Here is a 19,519-nt window from a genome sequence, read left to right as displayed (position 1 = left end):
AATAATCTCATGGTTTATAAGACAAACCAACTATATATATATGTAATCTGAAATAAACTCTGAAAAATGGATTCCAAAACTCAACTGGGAATCCGAAGATCAAGTACTTTTTATTCAACTCAAAATATACTAATCTCAGGGTGCTCAAACCACAAGTTCTTGAAATGTAAATGCTCAAATTAGGATCTAATAACCATGTCTCATACTCATGAAGTTTCATAGTAAATCATCATGCTCAACAGGTTTTCTTGAAAACACTTCAACCATATCAAAATACTAAAATCAAGAATCATAAATATATGCTTAAACTCAATGAAAAGTCCGAAATCAATATCTCATAACATACTCGTGGTATTTAAAATCATAAAGAAGCATTCTTTAACTCAAAGCAAATGTAGAATTTCGTAATTCAATAATATCATGCTCAAAATCATCAATAAGATACTTTTGGGTATAAACCCAATCTCAAAGATAAGAAATTTTCTTAAAAACATAATTTTGGACACAAGGACGAAATGATTGTCCTTGTTGAAACCCCACATACCTTAGATGATGAACTAAATGAATAAGCTTTCTTTTTTAGATGCTATTTGTGCTCTAGAATGAAGATTCTTGAAGCTCTTGTTCTAGGGATCTTAAATCTTGAAACAATTTGGAAAATGGATGGTGGAATCTTGAGTTTCTTGGAGATGAATGTTGAAGCCTAGGGTTTTGGATGAGAGTTATTTTGATGAAACTTATCATATGATGCTTCTAAAAGTCTTTAATCATGTGTTTGGATGGATTGAGGTTGGGTAATAGTCAAAAATACCCTCTTTAACTACTAAACGAAACTGGAAAAATAAGCTGGGTCCTGATTTTTGGCCTTGGCGTGATGTGCCAATATCTCGCCAAGCCACTGGGAAAATTCCAACTGGAAAAATGCTTGGTGGCGCGACACGGAGGTATTGCGTTGCCACCTTGGATGAGACCTGGAAACTCGGAGTGACGCGCCACTATCGCGGACCTTTACTAGAATCAGATAATTGGGAATTTGGCCCTCTCCACAATACACCACTATTATGGATGGCCACTGAAAATTGACAAATGTGAATTTTCTCATCTCCGTGATGCGCTAAGGGTCTAGGTGATACATTGCCAACCTAAAAGTGCCATAACTCCTTTACCAAGTGTCGGAATTGAGCGAATTTGGTATTGGTGGAAAGCTTAATCAATTTCTCACACCACGAGAAGTCCAAATCTGGGAAATTTCACACGAAATAATTATCATCCATTTTGGAAGCTATTCTTTAACATTCTTTGGATGGATTTTAGCTAGAAAAGGTACGGGGTATTACAATATCTCCCCCTTGGAAACATTTGTCCTCGAATGTTACTAGTTAAGTTAAAATTTCTAAGGAATCTTGGAATATAAGATAGCATGCACAACTGGAATAAATTGAATAACTAAATCTAAATAATTTTGAGCTTAGTAATTCTGTGAGTGCATGAACTTACATGTGGACAATGATATAGCTTAATATTTGATTAGAAAAGAACTAAATCGAGGAAGAGTGTTACCTTCAACTAAATCTGAGGTTGAGGAGAATAGGTGAGGGTTCTTGGCTCATATATCTACTTCTGCTTCCCAAGTAGAGCCCTCAACCGATTGATTCCACCAAAGAACTTTGACAAAAGGAACTTTTTTGTTCCTCAATCTACGGATCTGATGATCTAAATTCTCAACTGGAATCTCTTTGTATGAAAGGTTGTTTTAAATATTTGAGCTTTCTAATGGAACTACAATGGTGGAGTCACCGATGCACTTATTAAGCATGGAGATGTGGAATACAGGATGGACTACTGACAGGTCTTCAGGCAACTCAAGATCATAAGCTACTTTCCCAACACGACTTAGAATTGAATTCTAGAAGGGCCAACATACCGGGGACTAAGTTTTAACTTCTTGCTAAATCTCTTTACCCCTTTCATAGGTGAAATATTTAGATATACTAAATCACCAATCTCAAACTTGAGTTCCCTTCTCCTCATATCTGCATATGATTTCTGACAACTCTGGGTTGTCTTCATCCTTTCTCTAATCAGCTTGACTTTCTCCATAGCCTCAAATACTGCATCAGGACCAAGCAAAACGGCCGCACCCAGTTTAAACCAATCTATGGGTGATCTACATCTCATACCATATAGAGCCTCAAACGGGGCCATTTGAATGATAGCGTGATAACTGTTATTATAAGCAAACTCAATCAATGGCAAATTCTCATCCCAACTACCTTTGAAATCAAGAGCACATGCTCTCAACATATCTTCTAATATTTGGATGGTCCTCTCTGCTTTACCATTGTCTGAGGATAAAAGGCAGAACTGAGATGAACCTGGGTACCAAGGCCCTTCTGAAAAGCTTTCCAAAACTGGGAAGTTAACTGAGTATCCCTATCCAAAATGATAGACAAGGGAATTTAATATAATCGGACTAACTCTCGAATATACAACTTAGCATAATCTTCAGCTGTATAGGATGCATGAACTGGCAAAAAATGCCCTGACTTAGTTAATCTGTCTACAATAACCTATATCAAATCTTGATGATGACGCGATTGGGGTAAACCAGTCACAAAATCCATATTCACCTATTCCCAATTCCAAGTGGGGATACCAAACTTTTGCAATGTACCACCCGGTCTTTAGTGCTCTACCTTAACCTATTGACAAGTTGCACACTTAGCTACTAACTCCGCTATGTCTTTATTCATACCATTCCACCAATAGATATCCCACAAATTGCGGTACATCTTAGTAGCATCAGGATGAATCAAATATCGTGCACTATGTTTCTAAGCCATAATTCTCTATCTTAAGTTATCAACACAGGGAAAACACAACCTACTATGGCATCTCAACACACCATCTTCCCCTTGGGAGAAAACCTCTATCTTTTGGTGTTTAACTAACTCCTTTAGTTTGACCAAACTAGGGTTCGTATCTTGCTTCTCCTTCACTTCCAAAACTAAAGAGGATTCAAAACTACTCTGAACCCAAATATTTCCTTTAGCTGAATTAAGCAACCTAACACCCAATCTAGATAAATGATATACTTCTAGAGCCAACTCTTTCTTATCTTTCTCCACATGAGCAATACTACCCATAGACAACCTACTAAGGGCATCTGCCACTACATTGGCCTTGCTCGGATAATACAACATACTCATATCATAATCTTTTAGCAACTCTAACCACCTTATCTGATGAAGGTTCAACTCCTCCTGGGTAAACATATACTGTAAACTTTTGTGATCCATGGACACATCAATATGAACACCGTAAAGATAGTGTCTCCAGATTTATAAAGAAAATACAACAGCAGCTAATTCTAGATTATAGGTTGGGTAATTCTTTTCATGAGGCTTCACCTGAATAGAGGCATAGGCTATGAACTTACCTCTATGCATCAATACATAACCCAAACCAACTCTAGAGGCTTCAAAATAAACAACAAAACCATCCGTATCATCGGGTAATGCTAGAACTGGGGATGAAGTGAGTTGAGTCTTCAACTCCTGAAAACTCTTCTCGCAAGAATCTGACCATTAGAACTTAACTATTTTTGGGGTTAATCTATACATAGGATATGCAATAGATGAGAAACCTTTAGTAAAATAACAGTAATAGCCAGCTAGACCCAAGAAACTTCTAATATTTGATGGAGAGATAGGTCTAGGATAATTTCTTACGGCTTCTATCATTTAGGGATCAACTCTAATGCCGTCGACAGAAATAATATGACCAATAAAGGCTACAGATCTTAGCCAAAAGTCACACTTGCTAAATTTGGCAAATAATTTATGATCTCTAAGAGTTTGCAGCACAATTCTAAGATGATCTACATGGTCATCCTCACTACGGGAGTATACAAGGATATCATCTATGAACACTATGATAAACATATCAAGAAACTCTTTGAACACTCGATTCATGAGATCCATGAAGGCTGCTGGAGCATTGATTAGCCTTAAAGACATGGCTCGGAACTCAAAATGACCATAATGGGTTCTAAAGGCTGTCTTCGGAATATCACACTTCTTTACCTTAAACTGATGATAGCCGGATCTAAGGTCTATCTTTGAGAAATAACATGCACCTTGCAATTGATCAAATAAGTCATCAATTCTAGGAAGAGGGTATTTATTCTTGATTGTGACCTTATTTAGATGACAATAGTCAATGCACATTCGGAATGAACCATCTTTCTTTCTCACGAATAGGACGAGAGCCCCCCATGGAGAAACACTAGACCTTATGAAACCTTTATCTAAAAGATCTTTAAGTTGCTCCTTCAAATTCTTAAGCTTCGAAGGAGCCATACGATAAAGAGAAATAAAAATAGGCTGCGTATCTAGAAGAAGGTCAATCCCAAATTTTATATCTCTATCGAGAGGTACCCCTGGGAGATCTTTCAGAAAAACATCAGGAAACTCATTTACTACGTTGACTGACTGAACTATTGGAGTCTCAGTCTCAATATCTTTGACTCAAACTAGATGGTAAATGCAACCTTTGGAAATCAACTTTCTGGCTATAAGATAAGATATGAAATGACTCTTGGGAGATACTTAATTACCTAACCACTCAAAGACTGGATAATCTGGAAACTGAAACTTCACCACTTGGGTGTGACAATCTATAGAATCATAACAGGAATGGAGCCAATCCATACCAAGAGTAAGATCAAAATCAACCATATCTAATTCTATTAAGTTTGCAAATATGAACTTATGAAGAATAGTGATAGGAAACTTTTTGTAAATCTGTTTAGCAACGACTGACTCACTGACAGGGGTGGAAACCAAGAAAGACTCAAAAATCTTTTCAGAACTTATCCAAAAATTCACAACAACTAATGGGGTCACATAAGAGAAAATTGACCCAGGGTCTAATAACATATAAACATCAAGATGAAAGACACGAAACATAGCAGTAATAACATCTGGAAAATCTTCCTTCTCCTGAAGACTGCTACCAGTACTGGATGATGTGCCCTGAGGAGGGGCAGGGCAACCTAAAGGAGCTGGTACATTGTTAGTCTGAGCCTGGGGATGAACATCTCTATTTCCCTATCTAGAATATGGGCAATCTCTAACAATATGACCCAACTTACCATAACAAAAACAACCCTTCCGCCCAGCCAAGCACTCACTGGGATGGTCCCTACCATATTTAGCAAATCGAGGATAACAAGGTTTTCCGATTATACTATTTTGAGATCTGGACATAAAAGACTTACCCTACTGGTCCTATCTATTCCTGGGGACAGGAGCACTGGCTGAAGATGGTGCTAGCATTGATGACCGATTTTGAAACTATGAATAATTTTCTCCTCCGGACCTATTCTGACCAAAGTCAAGCTGCCCTGTTCAGCTCTCTTATTAAGTGTCTCACTTTCCTTTATTTTTTCTACCTCAATATGTTGAGCATGCATCATCAATCTATAAAGGTCCATATCTCTATTGAGCATAGCAGTCTTACACTCCTTAATTACTAATGCAGACACATTAGTCATAAACTTACTCATGCTTGACCTAGGGTCAGCCATCTGATCAGGGGCATACTTAGACAACTGGTTGAACTTGAGGCAATACTCCTTCACAATCATAAAGCCCTGCCTCAAGTTCATAAACTCTTCTATCTTATCTTCCCTCATCTCAAGTGGGAAGAACTTGTCTAGAAATGCATCCTAAAACACCTTCCAAGTCATGGGAACTGCATCCCCCTACTCTTCTTCCACATCACCACACAATCCTAAGCAACATCCTTCAGCCTATAGGATGCTAATTCCACACTCTCCACTTCAGAAATATGAATAATTTAGGTGATCTTCCTTATCTCATCAAGATAAAGTTATGGGTCCTCACCTTTTTTTGACCCAAAGAATTCTAGAAAATTCATCCTCATAAAACCTCAGATTCTGGCTACAGCTAAATCCCTATCCTACTGAGGTAGGGCTATAGCCTGACGGTTACCCAGATTATTAGCTGTCACAGCTTGGGATAGTGCCTAAAAAGCTACCCGAAACTCTACATGTGACACATTCTCATTCAAAGGATCTGCGGGCTGAGTTGGCTGGTTATCATTTCCACTGGAATTAGCTCTGGGAGAAGGCATATTCTATTATAAAATATTATGAATTAATAGCAGATAATGACAGGTTTAAGCACGATGGATTATGAAAGAAAAGAGAGGATTTTCTTAAAAATTTCCATAGCCTTTTGCTCATAGATATGGCGCGCTTCACACCGATGATTAAGACTCTATGTAACGTGTCTTGTCTGACTCCCTAGGACTCTCTAAACCTTAGGCTCTGATTCCAAGTTTGTAACACCCCAAAATTTAGTTCCCGAGATGCCACACAGTGCTCCAAAGTACGAGTAGTCCTGAGCTAACCCTTGTTACTTTCTATTAAATCTGAACCTCCAAGTAAGGAAATATAATTATAAAATCATAATTACTGCAGAATACTTATGTAAAACATCTCAATCTCTCAAGTTTTAGTAAAGCAATACTGAAAAAAAAATCTAAATGCTGACTCATAGTCTATAAATGAAACTAGTATTCCGACAAGCCTCTAATGACTGAATCTAGAGAGCCACTGGGATAGGCCCCCAGCTGACTCAAAATATCTTGAATGAATAATGAAAAAAAACATTTACTAATGAAACTAGAAATCTGAATACTAAGTCCCCAAACTATGAGGACTCACCAACTACAGGGATTTGGATAAGGTACTCAAAAATCACTCACGCTGCCGAGACTGAGCACTTGAACCTATATTATGAGACAATGTAACACATAGACATTTATGTGGATCAGTACTTTAAGGACGTACTGAGTATATGGGGGTGTACGCAACAAGTAAACAATATCATCAAAGGTTATAAAATAATGCATGCTAAATGTAAATGACTCACATAGGCTTGAGATATCTGAAAGCTGAAAGTATAAAGCATGAATAGCAAAACATGCAATCTAATTCTTGTGAGTCATAACACTTAGTCTCTAAAAGCTTTTCTGTTCTAGAATCTGTAGTCTATAAGCTTTAAACCTTTAAGTATACTACTTTATCTAAAAAGTTATTCATTATTTTATACTAGTAGGGAGTTTTTCTTAACTGACATAAACTATACGAGCTACATAGAGTCTAGCGTCTCGTCCTCATAAGGAGAAAACCTCACATTGGGGAGTGGTGTCATACTCTTGCCAGGGATTATAACCTCATCTTAAGTAATCACTATCTCTACCTTTGTGGGCACTTTAATATTAATGTTACGGTGGCACATAGTTTTGGTGTATGAAACCTTGGAAACATACCCAACTCGGTGCTAAATACTACTCCCTTTTTAATTGCTATGCTCATCATATTGGAAATCCACTTTTAAAAATAATCTCATAGTTTATAATGTAAACTAACTATATATATCTGTAATTTGACATAAACTCTGAAAAGTGGATTCCAAAACTCAACTGGGGATCCGATGATCAAATACTTTTTATTCAACTCAAAATATACTAATCTCAGGGTGCTCAAAGCACAAGTTCTTGAAATATAAATGCTCAAATTAGTGTCTAATAACCCATGTCTCATACTCATGAAGTTTCATAGTAAATCATCATGCTCAATAGGTTTTCTTGAAAACACTTCAACCATATCAAAATACTAAAATCAAGAATCACAAATATATGCTTAAACTCAATCGAAAATCCAAAATTAATATATCATAACATACTCGTGGTATTCAAAATCATAAAGGAGCATTCTTTTACTCAAAACAAATGTGGAATTTCGTAATATAATAATATCATGCTCAAAATCATCAATAAGATACTTTTGGGTATAAACCCAATCTCAAAGATAAGAAATTTGCTTAAAAACATAATTTTGGCCAGAAGAATGAAAGAATCGTCCTTGTTGAAACCCCACATACCTTAGATGATGAACTAAATGAATAATATTGCTTTTTGAGATTCAATTTATGCTTTTAAATGAAGATTCTTAAAGCTCTTGGTCTAGGGATCTTAAATCTTGAAAGTATTTGGAAAAAGGATGGTGGAATTTTGAGTTTCTTGGAGATGAATATTGAAGTCTAGAGTTTTGGATGAGAGTAATTTTGATGAAACTTAGCATATGATGTTTCTAAAAGTCTTTAATCATGTGTTTGGATGGATTAGGGGTTGGGGAAAAGTCCAAAATACCCCTCTTTAACTCCTAAATGAAACTGAAAAAATAAACTAGGTCCTGATTTTTTGCCTTGGCACGATGCACCACTATCACATCAAGCCACTGGAAAAATGGCAACTGGGAAAATGCATGGTGGCGTGATGTGGAGGTATCGCATTTCCACCTTGGATGGGACCTGGAAACTTAGCGCGAGGCACCACTATCGAGACCTTCACTGGAATCAGACAATTGAGAATTTGGCCCTCTCCGCGCTGCGCCACTATCATGGAGGGCTATTGGAAATTTACAAATATGAATTTTCTCATCTCCACGATGCGCTAAGGGTCCAGGTGATACACATCCAATCTAAAAGTGTCATAACTCCTTCAACGAGTGTCGGAATTGGGCTAATTTGGTATCGATGGAAAGCTTAATCAATTTCTCACACCAAGAGAAGTCAAAATCTGGGAAATTTCACACGAAATAATTATCATCAATTTTGGAAGATATTCTTTAACATTCTTGGGATGGATTTTAGCTAGAAAAGGTATGGGGTATTGCACCTTAGTTACCCATTTTGAGCCTTCAAACCTTTGTTTGGCAACTACATTACGTGCCTTGGACCATTCAAAGTTTTTACTTTTTTGAACCCTACTTTCCTTGAACTTGGAAAATGAAAATTGAAACTAAATGCCTAAGTTGGGGGTAGTTAGTTGGAAGAGAGGACCTTGGGCCATGATAATGTTAGTGGATGCCTATGATGCTAAACAAAGAGAGAAATTGAAAAATCTAACAAGAAAGGAATCATCAAAAGAAGGAATAGCATGAAATGCAAAAGAAATAGTCAAAACAAAATGCTTTTAAAGAATTGGGTAAATCAAGGTAGTAAAAGTAGGCATGTGTGAACTTTCAGAAGAAAAAGAAGTGGTCCATGGTCAAAAGTTGGGTTGAATAGTAAGATGTAGAAGTTCAAGGAGAGTGTAGTCACTTTTATCCCAAATAATAGAATACCCTTTTCCCCAAACCTATGTTACAAGCTTGAAAAGTCCTTTGAGATCCCCAACCAAGTATATTCATCGTAGTGTTGATTGAAAGTAAGGGCAAGCATATGGTGTGGTACTTGTTAGAGTTGAGAGAGTCTTTGTGTGAGAGAGTGTTTTTATATTAAATCCATTATTGAATATTAGTTAATTTGGTATGTGTGGGATTTGCTTTTTATGAGAAGTCATGTAGACAAATTGAGGTGGGTAAAATTATCATCTTCTAAAAAATGAGGCAAAAAGAGTGTAGTGGAGATGTTATCAATATAGAGTTACTTTTAGAGTGTAGGTGATTGTTGCATTGTTGTTCTTTAAAGTCTTTTTCACCTTTGAGTTTGTGTTTCGTATTGAGAGGAGTCGTGAGAAAAGCTTTGTCCATGCTTTAGAGATACTTGCTGGTGCTAATCAAGTTTGAAGTCATTGAGATAATTTCATTGTAATTTGGCTTAAATTTGCATTTTATCATTGAGTAAGAAGTAGTGTTTCTTAAGGACAAGAACAATTTTAAGTTGGGGGTGTTTATAAGTGTTAAATTTACCACTCATTTACGTCTAAATTCATGTAGAATACTATGATTTCACGATATGAATAAGACAACTTTGTTAGTTGAATGCACTAATTCCCACATTGTGCAGGTATACAGTTGATAGGAAGAAAAGAAGTGAAAGTAAGTTCAAAAACGATCAAAAAGGAAAAAATAGTGCAAAATCTAGAAAACACATGAGTGGGAAGTGACCCTCAGTTACCGCGATTACGGTCTGAGGGTCGATATTGCGACAAGTTAAGAATAGTCAAGATGACAATCACAATAGGATTACTGCAATCACGATTAGATGCCAGTGATTTCGATGGCGTAGATTATGGCTTAAGGGAAGAAATGTAATTGCTCATAGTTGGTTCCAATTGAAAAAGGAGCAAAAATCCATTCACTTTGGATCATTATGAACTAGAATTGAAAGGTTAGGTTTTGAAAAATCCTACAAATTCTGGGCAAGATTTTTGTGTTTAATTTTCCATGTTTGTTTAGTTGTAATTGAAGTAAAACTGAAGAATATTCCTGTTTTGCATCTTCGATGGAAACCTTGCATGATCAATTTGGTATATTATTTTTACCTAAATTCATGAGTAGCTAAATACATATCTTGGGATTATTTCAAAATAGGGTGCACATATATGTGGGTTGTGATTTATTGGTGTAGATTCTTAGTTATTGATTGTGGGTTTCACTAATGCTTACTTGATTTAGTTGAGATTTGTGGGTGAAAACTCCAAATTCTCAAACTCTCACATCATCCTTGAAAAAGGGATGTGAGTATACCTTTGGATCCTATATCATCCTTGAAAGAGCGATATGGGTGACAAGGTATTAGTGAACAATAGTTAGATGTAGCTTATTCTCTTTTCATTATCTTAGAAATCAGGGCGAGTTGAGAATTAGCTTGGTCTTGCGAATCTGCCTAGAAATAGGGATTCCCAATTGAGGTATTAGGTGGATTTGATTACCACACCCATGAGGTATCCGTAAGGGTCCATGGATGATGATCTTGAGGTTTGGTTGACAAACTAGTGTCAAGAACTCCTAACCTATCCTACCCATGTAGTTGTTGACTAGTATTTGCACTCAATGATCATGAACCCATGCATTATTTGCCCCTAGGAAGACATAATCCCAAGATTAACCAAATTGAAATCTTATTCACAATTAATGCCTTTAATTATTAGTTTGAATAGACTTTGGTAGAATAATACTCCAAACATACCCCCTATTTTAATTCATGTATTTCTTTTTGTTTACACTACGGGCTTACACTTAGACTCTATTAACACCTATAGGGTTTGAAGACTAGATTCTTTTATCAAGGATTTGACCACAATATGAGTTGAACTTTATTAACAACTATCATCCTATATCAAAACTATGGTATAGTTAAGCGTGATCAAAGTGGCGTCGTTGTCGGGGAGTGAAACTTACTTTTCACTTATGTGGTGTTGTTTGTAACTTTCAGTTTAGCCGTAGTGCTATAATTTATTTATTTTTTTAAAATTTTTTTTATTAGGTAATCACTACTTCCTCTAAATAACTATGAGTCAAGAGGGAATCATTAACAACCCATCATATAAACATTTTTAAACTATGGATTTTTGATAACGCTCACATATACCATTAAAATTTCCAGAGGACGGTTGTTGTCAATAGCTCAACTGATGTTGATATTAATTTATGAGGATAAAATAGATTTCTAGTCCTATGGGTGTTAATTTCTATTAATGAGTTTCCCGCAATAATAATATAGCAAAATACATGAATAAAAGGATGGGGGTTGGCTGTGGAAAGTGTATTGATAAACGTCAAATTAAGCTAACAATCAATAGGCAATAATTTTGGTTAAAAATTTAGTATGGGAAGAATCTTGGAATTATGTCTACCTAAGGGAAATTTATACATGAAATCATGATGATTTGGTGCAAATTCTAGTCATTGACGATGTGGTAGGATAGGACAAAGATCCTTCAAGCTAGTTTGTCAACAAAACCTCAAGAATATGACTCGTTGACCGTTTTGGATACCTAACAAGTGTGTCAATTATAGTCATCTAATACCTCAATTAGGTATCCCTATTTCTAGGAAGATGCCCAAGACATAGTTAACTCCCTAATCACCCATGTCTAAGATAGTGAAAGAAAGCAAACTACATCTATTTTTGCTCCCTATTGCCTTGTAACCCATATCTCTCTTTCAAGGATAATATGGGTTCCAAATTTTCATCCACATCCCTCTTTAAAGGATGATGTGAGCTTTCAAAAAATTGGGGCTGTCACCATAATTCCATTTTGGGTATTTGGGGTTTTCACCTACAAACCCCAACCAATTTAATCGAGCAATAGTGAAACCCATCTTCAGCAAACTAAAATCTACACAAACACATCACAACCTATCCATAATTGCAGCTTAGCTCAACATAATCCCAAGACAAAAAATTTAAGCTACTCATTAAGTAAAGAGAGAGAAATGTACCAAAGGGTTCATTCAAAGCATCCATCCTTCAACTTCACATTCAAAGTATGAAATTCAAATACAATTGTTGCCCCAATTAGGGTTTGTAAACTTCAAATTCAATTGTTCCCCAAAAAGGGTAGAATACCAAAATATGAAAGGATTTTAGCCTCTTAAGGGAATTGGGGTCGGATGTATAAAATTACAAAACTGCCCCTGGGTACATTCTCGTGTTGACGCGGTCGTTGAAGCTTATGCGCGATCACAACTACCATGACTACAGTAAGAACACCGCGATCTTGATCCTTTGACCTAGCTTGAATGGCTACGATCTCGGTCCTCAAACCGCTATCGCGGTAACTGAGGTTGCTTTTCTGCTTTAGGTTTTCCAACTGCACTTCTCTCCTCCTTTTTAATCCTTTTTATCACAAATCTACATTTTTCTTTCTCATCATTTGTATGCTTGCAAAATGTGTAAATTAGTGCATTAATACACAAATTTGTCTCATTCATACTTTTAAATCTTAGTAGTGTGCATGGATGTTGAGTGCAAATTAGTGGTAAATTCACCACTCATTAACACCCCCAACTTAAATCTTTGCTTGTCCTTAAGCCGCATAACCTCTTACCATGAAATAATGCACTTTTATGCTCAATTTATATGACATAATGATCACAATGACTTCAACTTGATTACTACCACAAGTTGCTCTTCAAACATGGGTAAAGCTATTGTCACGACACCTCTCAACTTGAAATGCAATTTTCAAGGATGCAAAAGACTTTAAAGAACAATAATGCAACAATCACTAAACCTCAAGAAATGACTCACATTTTTTATCTCAACTCTACTATACTCCATTTACCTCATTTTTTGGAAGGTGACAATATCACGCACCTCAATTTGTTCACATACCTCCTCACGAGAAAGAAAATCCCACACACCAAATTATCAAATATGCAATAAGGGATTTGAGTGCAACACTCTCTCTTTCACACAAGGACTCTCGATGATAACAAGTACCATACCGTAGGATTTCCCCTATTTTCAATCGCCACTACAATGAATACACTTGATGGAGATATCGAAGGGCCTTTTGAGATTGTAATGTAGGTTCAGGGAAGGGTAAGATATCATTTAGGAACAAAGTGGATATACCCTCGAACATTTACATCACACTATTCCATTCAACTTTTGATCATGGACCACTTCTTTTGTTTTCAGTCTTTACACATGTGCCTACTTTTATTATCTTAATTCACCCATCTTTTTGAAAATATTTTATTTTCATCTGTTTTGCTTGTACACTTTATTCTTTTCTTTCCTTTGTTGGGTCCTTTCTTTTTCCTATTCATTTGTTCACAATACTTCGCTCTTAGGAACTTACTTACAATTTCATGGCCCAAAGTTATATCTTCCAATCTTCACCACAACTTAGGATTTTGGGTTCAAGTTGAATTTGAAAGTTCAAGGAGGTTGGGGTTCAATAGAGGGATAAAAATTAAATGGCTCACAGCTTGCAATGTGTTTGCCAAAAAAAGGTCCAAAGGCTCAAAGTGGGTGACTATGGATAACATCTATGCAAGGGTAGACTTTTTAGGCTAGAGTAAACTTCCAAATTCACAAAGATGGCCTAGGGTTATCTCACCAACAAAGTATAATCAAAATTAGCCTTGAGAGACTAATAACACAAGTTAAAGATGGTACAAGTATATATGAGATTAAGACAAATAAGTTCATCGTACATGGCATGCAAATTCACCAAGGGGGCTCAATTCCTCTCCCACTAGAGACAAAAAAGGGAGTATCTACCAATTTTTACAAGCCAAAATTTTGGAGTCATAAAAAGGTAAAAAGTATTGCTACAACGTCACTTACGTCCGTGCCCTTGATTTTTGAAAATATTTGGACGGAGGGGGGTTGTTTGCTTTGAATTTGCACCATACAAAATTTGTTCATTGTGAAACCAAACCAAGCCTTCATTTCACATTTTAGTATCAGTACAAGCAGGATCCAAAATATAATCCAAAATGCCACAGTTACTCAAACTTACCTTGCAATTATAACCCTGATGCTACGGGTACTTAGGTTTCCCCTGCATCCATAGCACAAAACCAAATCATGATGATTTTCCATTAAGAATGTCATCACATAATCTATCATTGGGAAAAGCTCATCTGATATCACCATAAACAAAATAAAGATAAAGTAAAAATCTAAAAAAAATGACTAATCCATGGAAATGTGGGCATCAGTAGAGTGCCCGAATATTACAATCCAAAGGAAAAAGTAAAATCATCCAAAAGAACATAAAAACATCAAGAAATATCAATAATATCGGACCAAATAAAATGAATGTGGAGACAGGAACCTCCAACTAAAAAGCTAGAAGTGTCTTCACTGCATGAACAATCACGAATAAAGAGTGATAAGTGTGCTTCTTGAAACTGCATCAAGATCTTCTCTTACTCTCGAACCTGTATCATCACTTGGATCCTCAAGACTGGACCACTTAGCTTGGGCCTCATTGTCGCTCTCCACTTGGGAGAAAGGAAGTCTATCTAAGGGTTTTTGGACCTTTCATAGGCCCTTTACCCCCTTTCACATCTTGCTGAAGAATTTATCTCTCCTTTTTTCTTTTTTTAACATCTTCTCATATGAAACCCAGATCTCTCAGTGCGACTCTACCAAGGATAAGTAGGCTCTCTCAAGCCTAGAAATGGTATCTCCCTGCTTCTGTTGGTCCTCCCGATACTTTTTTATAATCAAAGTAGGACACATATGAGTGGCGGGTGGTGGAGGGCTCTCTCGGCCCCTGGGGAAAACCCGACATGAGATCCATAATGGCTGTAATATAAAAACCAATATACTCAAGAGGCTCGACTGTGGATTTCCTGCAAGACTTAGGTTTCTCACATGTTGACTTTCCCAAGTTGATTTTTCTCTTCTTGCTTTTGCCAGGTGTGCCCTCACCTCAAATTTTTAGAAGATAGATAGGGTGCCGGGGCATACCCAATTCTCAACCCCAAATTACCTACACAACTCAAAAATCAAACAAGGGAAAGAGAGGTGAGTACGGCCATAGTTCTTAAAGAATTTAATGTCTGAAGCCATAAGATGACCAACATTCAAAGAATACCGTCTAGAATGCAAGCAACTATCTGACCCCACAAATATGGAACTATTGTCATGTGGGTGAAAGGTAAGACTCGGCTACATATGATGTTTACCAAATCTGAGCCTCAGCATTGAAGTCCTTATAGATATGTTCCTCTTGGTTGCCACCAAAGACACCTTCTTTCTTAGACATAGCCTTTCTTCCAACCAGCTTCCTGAGTCACATCTTTTTGCTTCGAACTCATCCATATTTGCATTTGGAAACTTGTAGATGTAATTAATTTGCTCCAAACCAAAGTCCACCTCCTTCCCTCTGATCTGATAATCATAATGGACGAGTCTGAGAAAGATACTATGCTAAGGTTAGCATAGAGTTCCTGGACCCACTACTCAATCGCCCTGCAATGATTTGGGGTGAAGCACCGCCACCTAGTGGCTACTAGTTTATCATGAAATCCCAAAATCTTTTCGACACGTTCTCCAAGAATATTCCTCTCTCCGAGACCAGCTTTGTTCTCAGAAAATCACCATAGTATAGAGTGTGGCACTCAGGGGCCATGAATTGAACTTGGTCGTAGTCTTCCATGGTATGTCGTGAAAACATGAGAACTACATAAAAATATTAATCATCGATATTTACATGCATAAACTATGTCATGTTGTTCATTAAAGCTCATGGGATGATTATTTGTGATGTTTGGACAAGAATTTAAATTGTAGAATTTTTGGCCCAGGATGGATTTCAGCCTCAGATATAGTAATTGCAGACCATAAAGTCGTGATCGTGGTACTGCAATTGCGATCTCGATGAATGCCATCACTGTATTTGATACCATATCAAGCCAAATTTTTTGCAGTCCAAAAATCAAAATTATAAGCCAAAACATGTTCCAATATAAGAATTAACTCTAAAATCATTGAACACAATTACTAGATACTCGATTATGCCCTTAAAATATGAAACAACTAGCTATGAACTTGTTTAGGATTTTGATTGAGAACTTGGTGTGCACCTTATATTTTAATCAACTTCAAACATAATTTGGGTACTCAAGACTTCCCCACTTGTATGCACACCATTTCTAGCAGCTAAACACCACACAAGTATGATTCAATCAAAGATTTAGCAATGAAAATCATAATTTTAGGTCTTTTCTACAACATGCATTCTATGGCCTATTTCCATAAATTAAAGCATAAATTCAATACACTTATCGGAGGAAATAATGCAAGGGGAATGCTCAAATTCAATTGAATGCCCATATTATGCCTAGGAGTGGGTATAAATTGAGAGAAAAGTTGCGAAGGGAGTGTGGAGAAAATAGGGCATTAGGATGGACATATAAACTGATTTGACTGCAATGGCTGTCAAGGGTCCGCAATCACGAACATGCGGGTGACCACGATCGCATCCAAGGGCCCACGATTGCGGCAACTGAGGGCATTTCTACACCTTTATTTTCCTATGTTCAACGTATTACTCAATTTTGATACCCTTTTCCTTGTCCAGTCCAACATGTGAAAATTTCACACTTTCCCCTTCTCAAACTCATTCAATACACTCTATAGTTCCACAAATGAATGAATTAATCAGATGACAAAATTAAAATCTAAACTACAAAATTAAAAACAAAGGATACGAGCCACTTTTGTGGAATTTATGGGTTGCCTCCCACTTAGCACCTTAGTTATCGTCATGGCACAATGTCTTCCATTTTTTTTAGTTAGATCCTCATGGGATCCTTTATTCACTTCATCTTTTTCAACATCTATAACTGACAGCGCTTGAATCTCCATGGGTTGCTTCTTCATTTTGCATACCCAGAAGGACACTTCACCATCATGTATTGTAAACCTTATTTTTCCAAGCTCCAAATTGACAATGGCTCTAACGGTGGAAAGGAAAGGTCGACCAAGGATAATAGGCACTTCTTGGTCTATCTCACAATCTAGAATCATGAAATCCGCCAGAAGGATGAATCTATCCATTTTCACCAACGCGTCAAACAACATATCTACTAATTTCTTGATAGACCGGTCCACCATCAAAAGCCTCATCGACGTTGGAGTAGGGGTGATCAAGCCAATCCTCTGATAAATTGCAACGGGGATGATATTAATGCCCACACGAAGGCCATATAAAGCGTTTTCAAACTTATGTGTCTTGACGGTGCATGGAATTGTAAAGTCCCTAGATCTTCCTTCTTTTCTGCTATTACACAAGCCATGATAACACTTTATCCATAAGTAAATTTAATAGTGTCATCATCAACAAGTATCTTATTCGAAATTAATTTTTTCATAAACTTAGCATACCCCAAAATCTCTTGGATAACCTCAAATAACACGATGTTGATAGAGAAGTTTCTAAGCTTAGCCATGAGTATTTTGAATTTTACATTGTTCTTCTTCTTATTATTCCTTTGAGGAAATGAAGGGGGAGCCATCATGGTAGGCATCAGATCTTTTTACCCTACATCATTTTCAACTACCTTTGGGTCACCCTCTTCACTATCAACTTCTTCATTTGACACTTATTTTTTTTCTATCCTTTCATGAGAATCTTTTTCTCCATATTTCCATGCTCAACTTTGGGCTCTTTTTTTACATCCACCATAAGATCACCAAGGATTCTACCACTCCTAGTGACAATATCCAATACTTGGGCCTCATTTAACGGGTTCATAATAGTGTCAATAGGAAGGCCTCCCTTTTGTTTAACATTGAGTTAGGTAGAGATTTGGCCAAGTTAAGTCTCCAATTGCTTAATCGAAGAGGAGTTGGACACAACCATTTGGTTAATGTGAAAAATATTGTCTTTCAATTCATAGAACATTTTCTCTGTTCCCTCCACTTTAATCAAAATAGTTGCTAACACATCTTCCGTCTTGAATTTGTCAGGATCGACAGAGTTGGAGTCTTTACCCTTTGCCCGGTCATAAGGGGGGCACATAATGATCATACTCACAGTCTTATCCCTCCAATCATGGTCACAGTTTCTATCATTCCAACCTTGGTTCCCATCTTTTCTTTGGTTGGCTAGGCGAGAACCCCTCAAATAGTTGGCCAAATATTGGATTTCTTCATTAAGAGTTTTGGCTTCTTCTTTATCATAGCTCTTGGATGCCACGATATTAGCCGCCTTTATAGGTGAACCCATTACATTCTTCATTAGCAACTCTAATTGGGTCATTATTTTGCTAAGTTCTCTTTCCTCTTCTCATCTATTTTCCATTGCTCTTTATCAATATAGAAAGTTGTAGGAGAATACTTAGCAGCCTTACTATCTCATGTATGCCATCCACAATTTTGCATGGTCACTTCTTCAAGCAAGGTTTTATCCACATGATAAGTTAACTTCACAAAAGATCCCCCTGACGTATTATCAACCATGGTCTTATTAAGAAGACCATAATCTCGATAGAAGATTTGGAGAAACATCTTCTTTGAAACCTCATGGTTGGGACATTGCATGAGTTTTCCATTGAATCTTTCCCATACCTCGTACAATGTTTCACCATTCAATTACCAAAAGTTAATGATTTTATCATGCAATTATAACATCTTAGATGGTGAGAAATATCAATTAAGGAAGGCACCGGTGAGTTCATCCCATGAAGTAATTGATCCAACCGAAAGAGATCAAAGCCATAATACCATCTCCCCCATTAGACAGAATGGGAAGAGGTATAGCCGGATGGACTCTTTGGTGGTGTGTGCAATATGAAAGGGTGGACAAACCTCCACGAAATTCTTTAAATACAAGTTGGGTTCCTTATAAGCTTTCCCTCCAAAAATTCCCTTTATTTGTAGTATGTGTAATATGACGCTTGTGACATGAAAGGCACCATTCCCATGAGTAGGTGGAATACGAATGGAACTTGAATGTCCAATATCATTGAGTTGGTATTCATCATCAAGAGGACTGTCAAAATGCCTGGCATGACTTTTATTATCACTAATGGCTCTGTGTATACTATGAAGATCACCTAAAGGGAGACAAAAATAATAAAAATAAATACACGACACTATGGGTATACCCAAAGTAACACTAAACACCATACAAGTGAAAACTAAATTTCACTCCCAGAAAATAATGCCATTTTGATTACGCTCACCTTTACCATTATTCGTAGAGGACGACCATTGTCAATAAC

The 19,519-nt window shown here is 36.8% G+C and overlaps 1 non-coding gene across 1 annotated transcript; it reads left to right on the top strand.

Annotated features, from left to right (window-relative positions):
- Positions 1-18,813: 18,813 nt before the first annotated feature.
- Positions 18,814-18,919, top strand: LOC124899109. The gene has a single exon (XR_007056246.1). It is a non-coding gene; the product is annotated as a small nucleolar RNA R71 (small nucleolar RNA).
- Positions 18,920-19,519: the final 600 nt, after the last annotated feature.

The sequence above is a fragment of the Capsicum annuum genome, chromosome 5 (assembly GCF_002878395.1).
Source record: "Capsicum annuum cultivar UCD-10X-F1 chromosome 5, UCD10Xv1.1, whole genome shotgun sequence".
Lineage (NCBI taxonomy): Eukaryota > Viridiplantae > Streptophyta > Magnoliopsida > Solanales > Solanaceae > Capsicum > Capsicum annuum.
This window is presented reverse-complemented; position numbering and strand designations above follow the sequence as displayed.